Source organism: Crocuta crocuta, unplaced genomic scaffold (assembly GCF_008692635.1).
Source record: "Crocuta crocuta isolate KB4526 unplaced genomic scaffold, BGI_CrCroc_1.0 scaffold549, whole genome shotgun sequence".
NCBI classification, from domain to species: Eukaryota; Metazoa; Chordata; class Mammalia; order Carnivora; family Hyaenidae; genus Crocuta; species Crocuta crocuta.
Genome location: NW_027529169.1, coordinates 1360609 through 1366477, shown reverse-complemented (window position 1 = coordinate 1366477; position 5869 = coordinate 1360609). Strand labels below are relative to the sequence as shown.

At 53.1% G+C, this 5869-nt stretch overlaps 1 protein-coding gene across 1 annotated transcript in view; it reads right to left on the bottom strand.

The window, feature by feature from the left end:
* LRP1 (LDL receptor related protein 1) overlaps nt 1-5869 on the bottom strand; it is an 81006-nt gene that overhangs the window by 74388 nt on the left and 749 nt on the right. The gene's annotated exons all lie outside the window — the stretch shown is intronic.

Genomic DNA, 5869 nt, shown 5'->3' with positions numbered 1-5869 from the left:
CTCCATTTCCCCTCACTTTGCCCCCCCCCCAAGCTGTCCCCACCCCCATTTTTGGCCTGAACTCCGCAGAGGAAACAGCAGCTGGCAAACTCAGAAAGCTGGAATGAGAGAGATTCACAAACCAGATGTGCTCTTGTGGAGGGGGAGGATGGGGGATGGGGAAGGGAAAGGAAGAGGAGCACCCAGGGCCCCTGTCCCATTGCAGAACCTCTTCGGGCCTGGGGCAGAGGGACCTGGGGGTGCTGCACTGCTCCCAAGGGACCAGGCAGCACAAGGATCTTGGACAGATATGTGAAAGTACTTCCTTCCTGTCAGGGATGGTGGAGAAAGCCCCAGGAATCTGGAGTTTGAAGGCTGAGGCCTGTCTTTGATTTCCTTCAGGGGGACTGGGGAGGAAAGAAACAAATAACCTACTTTGGGGCAGTCTACATAGCCAAGAGAAGCCTCCCTCTGAGGTGGGAGGGAGCTGCAGTGGGGGTGGGGTAGGGCACTTGTAATCTGCTTAGAACTGCCAGCCAACCCCACTCCCCTCAGCTGAGCCTTCTGCATCTGACACTAGCACCCACAAAACCCATCTTTGTGGCCTGCTGCTTAGGTGAGGGAACAACACGGCCTATGTTCAGGAGCAACCACTAGCTTCCCCTGCCTCCCACCCCTCATGAGAACTGGGGCTTCCTAATAATAGGAGCTAACTAACACTTTTCAAACCTGAAACACTTTGTTCATGTTAATTCATTTAGACCCTCGAAACCCTGGGAGGTGGGTATACCGTTGCAATCTCCATCGTACAGATGAGGAAACTGAGGCACAGAGCGAAGAGTAACTGAACAGGTGGTTTCCTCACTGACCATGAGGATGGAGCCAGATGAAAAAAGATGAAGAAAAGGAACCGGCAGGGAGAATATTTTGGTCCTCTGGCACTAGGAATGGGAAAGAGATTATAGGGGGTGGCAGTGACCTTCAGGGCTCCTCAGAGAGGAGGGGGTGGTGGAGGAGGCGGAGAGGGACAAGAACAGAACAGAGAGGGAAGACAGAGGAAGGAGGAGAAGGAGGAGAGGACTGGAGAGGGAGGAGAGTGAGTGAGGTTGCAGCAAGAACGCCAGGACACAGGGGCCGTCTGTTCTCAGCTTTGCCTGGAGATGAATGTGACCGCCATGCTAACTCTGGCCAACACCCCTGCCCCCCCTCAAACCCAGGCACCCAGCCCAGCCATGGCCCCCAGGGCCACCAAGCTGGAGCCAGGACAGGAGGTGTAGGCTTGTGTGTGTGTCCAGACACAACACGGACCCCACTGCCCTGCTTGAGCCTTGGCTGTTGTCCTCTGTCCCATTCTGGGACCTTGGGGGTGGGGTGGGGAAGTGGGGCGAGAGTGCCTGGCCAGAGAAGAGAGGATGACAGAAAAGAACAAATCCTGAGGGAGTCTTCTCCAGAGGAGGAGACCCATCCATTGAAACCCTAGGGGGCAAGGAGGGCGAGGCAGGGAGCTACGACCTCGGATGGCGCTTCCTAAAAGACCAGGAGACTTGAGGCCAGGAAAGCATGAAGGAGACCCTTGAGGCCCTTTTCATGAGCAGACACAGCAGAGAGAGATAGGCTGTGTTAGCCGGCGGATATTTTCTAAAGGGAACCACATGAGATATCTAAGGGAACAGAGAAGCCCAGCGTGGCCAGGGGCTGGGGGGCAGAGCCTGCAGGAATCTAAACTTTCAAACATAGGGGGGTGGGGCAGCAGGGCCTCCCAGACCCAAACCGAGAGCTTTTCACTGAATTTTATGTATTTTGGGTGTTACCCGGTGGCTCCTTCCCGCAGCTCAGTGAGGCTCAGACACATTTTTGTCATTCCTGAGTCTGGGCCTCTGCTTTGCGGCCTGGACAGACGTACAGACGGACTGCCAGGGGAGGGGAAGGGTCTCTCTCTCCATCCTGAGTCAATATTGACTCAGCAGGACATTAGCCTGACCAGTGACCTCCCTACCATCTTTTCCTTTCCCCACAGGCAAAATTCAACCCCTCGAATGCCTCCAGAGGTCATCATATCTCTCACCAAGCCTTTATAAGCCCTCTCCACCTACCCCCCAGCACACACACATGGCTTATGCTCAGCAGGAGAAGCTCTAAGCTCCTGACCTGTTCCCCACACCTTTCTCCAGTTCTCAGGTCATGAGGAAGTCCTGCCAGAAGTCTAACTTCCCCCTTTCCTTCTGAAATATCTCCTTTCCCCTGTTAACTCAGCTCACAAAGGGTATCAAGTCCCTTCCTCTAGAAACATTCTCTCCCAAATCCATTCCTAAAAGTAGTGGAGGGGGAAAACGAGAGAGAGATTTGGAGGAAAGTGTAGGGGGAACTATAGAACTGGACATTCCAACTCTGACCTGCGAGGGGAAGAACACTTCCAAAATGGCGAGGTGGGAAACAGAGCATGTGGGAAAGCCCAGGAGAGATGTGTGTTCCCGGGGAGTTTTGAGGACACCAACAGGCCTGGATGGAGGCGGATGGAGACAGGCAGAGACAAATCAAGCAATGGAGACTAAAAGAGATAGACAGAGAATGCCACAAAGGGTGGACAACCAGACAGAGATGAACCAGAAGGATGAGACACAGAGGTTCAGAGAGGCCGAGAGAGCACACACCAATGACAGCGGACAGAGGAAAAATAGACAGGAAGGGGTCTCAGGCCAGAGGTTGCCAAGATAATGGCACAGTTGTCTTGGGATGAACCCAGAAAAAACAAGCCCCCGAGACTCAGAGTAGGGTGGGGGCAGCATATATCCTGACTTACGGAGACAGAGTCGCTGCCGTAGCAGTGTCTGCCCCAAGGGATACCCAGACAAGAGTTAGGGTATTCCCACAGAATAGGGAGGTAGGGGAAGAAGACTGGAGCTCTTCAACCAGGGAAGCCAAGGCCTGGGAGAGACTCTCATCTCCCCCGAGGGAGCAAGAGGGACAAACACCTCAACACCCCCCCCCCCACTATCCTGGGGAGTTTTTACACTACTGCCTGGGGCCACTGCACCGGAAGCACTCCAAAGCCAACTGCTTCCTTCCCCAAACAATGCAGGATCCTGCTAACTGGGCTGAAATCTGGGACTAAACACAGTGGGGTGGAACTAAGTTCTCCAAATGCTCACACAGGCACCCAGCTCCACCAGGTCAAGGACCCTTGCATTGCCCCAATCAGCTGCACCCAGATTCCCCAAGGGCAGTGAACCCGCCATGCAGAGCCAGAAGGCTTGAATGCCAGAGAGTCCACAGAGTGGGGGGACCCTGACAAGAGACAACTGAGGGGCAATATGCCCTAGGCTTGGGGTTCTGATGTGCAAAAGCTGAAAGCACAGCAGGAGGAAAGAAAGTTTGACTTGAGTAAAGAAGGGCTTCCTAAAGGAAGGAGTTTTGAAGTGTTGGGGGGATTTGGACAGGATCTGGCTCTAGCCAGGACCCCAGCTGATGTCCTTAAGAGAGGTTCAGTGACAGTGGAGAGGTGGGGGGGGAAAAAATATATATATATATACATATACGGAGAAAATGCAGGAAGGGGGAGCAAGATTGGAAGAAAAGCAGCCTCTAACATCAAAATATTCCTCCCAGGGGAAGGGGAGATGTTCAAGGACTGGAGTCTGACTGGGGAAAAAAGGAGTTTGGAACCTTCTCTCAGAGAGCCAAAAGGCAAACACCTCAGCCTCATAACTCACTTCAACTGTCCAGCTTGTCTGATAACTGGTAATACAACTGGCTCAAGGGCGTGTGTGGAAAGGGGCGTGGAGAGAGGGAGGCAGTCAGCCTTCCCTGAGCCATATCTGCCTGGGGCTGCCATCCCCACTACAAAATGTTCCTAATCTCAGCAGGGTCCTCAATGACCCGGTTTCCCATTCCCCACCTCATCTATTTCCTTATCCTCTCTGATAGCAAGTACACTCCATTCTGTTTACTAGCAGGGGTGACATTGCTCCCCCAAAGAGAAGGGGACCCCGGGGTGAGTTCAGGTGTAGCAGGCAAGGCAGAAGAGGGGAAGACTCCTAGGGTTGCTCCCCTAGAGGGAGAGCAGCAAGGCCTGCAATAGCGGCAGAGAGAAAGTTTAGACACTAAGTTAGGTATCTGGGGTCAAAAGGTTTCCTTCTTTGGAAAAAGAAGTCAGTGGGCCCAAGGCATGAGGACAGGGGTAGAGATAAGAGAATCCTCTGGGCTGCCCCGGGTAGCACTGGCCTTACAGGTCTGTGCAATCCCCCTTTCCCCTCCTTCAGAGTAGGGTAGAACCACTGATTCATATTTCATTCCCAAGGTAAGAGCAGTAGAGTGTGTCTGGGGAGTGGTCTTCTTTCTGGGGCTTTGGATACAGTTTGGTTTGAGCTGGGTTACAGATGTGGGCTTGGTGGAAATTTTAAGAAAGGATAGGGAGACAGTTAAGGAGAACATGTCCAGTCTCCCCCACTGCCACTCACCACCAACCGACCTGTAGTGTGGGAAATGGAACCACCTTAGAAGTCTGGGGGTGAAGCAACCTGGTGCCATTCCCGTATGGGCTGGGGACCTTTTCTGCTCTCCAAAGAGGCTCCTCTTGCTTCTTCCTAACTCCATCCTCCTATCGTGGGACTTCTGATGGGTCTCTCTTTCTGTCTTAAAATTTTTTTTTCCATTCCTCCTAGAAGTCATGCACCCAAACCTCTCTGCCTTAGTTTCCCCTCCCACCTCACAGGGTTGAGAAAAAGAGGAAAGAACATGTATAACAAGGAAGTCTGGGGCTAGGGTTGCTCTGAGCACTGGTCTAGAGAATATTCAGGAGAAAGCCTCTTTTCTCCTCTTGGGCAGATAACTGAGGTAGTGGCAGAGAAGGGAACAGACAGTCAACATAACTGGGAGCTACTGAAAATACTGTCTTTTGGGGCACAGTTTCTTCCTGATCCCCTAACCTCTCTTCTCTAAATGAAGCAAGTTGGGGAGAGGGGAGGGGAGGGAGAAATAATTTGGTTTCGGAGAAAAACTTTCCCAATCCTAACCTGGCAAAACTTAGAAGATGGAGGAGGGTGCATGATGGTACTGGGTCCAGGTTTTTCCCTGGTAAGATGGATCAAAATGACGAGAAGGGATGAGATACCACCCTCCTCAAATAGGGGCCCAGCCCAGTCCAACCCCATGATCCTAGCTCAAAGCTTGGGCAAGACTTGAACCAGTGACTCACAGGCAAGGGAAAAATAGCTGACATAGAGAAGGGAGAGGGGACACCCCATTTCCCCAAAAAGACTGTTCTAGCACAAGCCTAACTAAAATGTACAAAGTATGTGTGTATGGGTGGGGGGAGATGGGGAAATGGTGGAGAGAAATAAACACAGTTGTTAAAGGATCAGAGAATTGGGGGGTAGGGGCATAGCCATAACCCCCATCCAACCTCCAACTCTCCTTTCAGTCCAACTGTGATCAAGCCAGAAGTCAGGGAGAAAGCAGCTTTCTTCCTCCCTCCCACCTCAGCATTCCAGGCCATTCTCCAGTCCCCTTCCCCAATGATGACATCTGACGTTTTTCATCTCAAAGCTCCCAGGAATTAAGAAGGAAAATTCAAAGTCACATAGCATCGCTGCCCCCCCCCCTCCCCAGACCTATCCAGGCTACTGACAGAGGCCCTGAGAGGGGGAAGTGCCCACTTAGGAAACCAGGAGGGTAGCCCACTGGATCCTGGACCCAGGCCTCCAAGCTTGGACTCCCCAGGCCCAGATTCCACACCCAAGCAGGGGGCCTTCCCTGTGGCCCTCCCTCTCCCCACCCACAGCCTTCCTGGGCCTGCCTGCCCTCTGCCCAGCGGGGCAACCCTAACCCAGCTCCCCCTTCCAGATTCAGAGGCCACTGCAAAGCCTCCCCCCCCAACCCCCCCCCGCAGCCG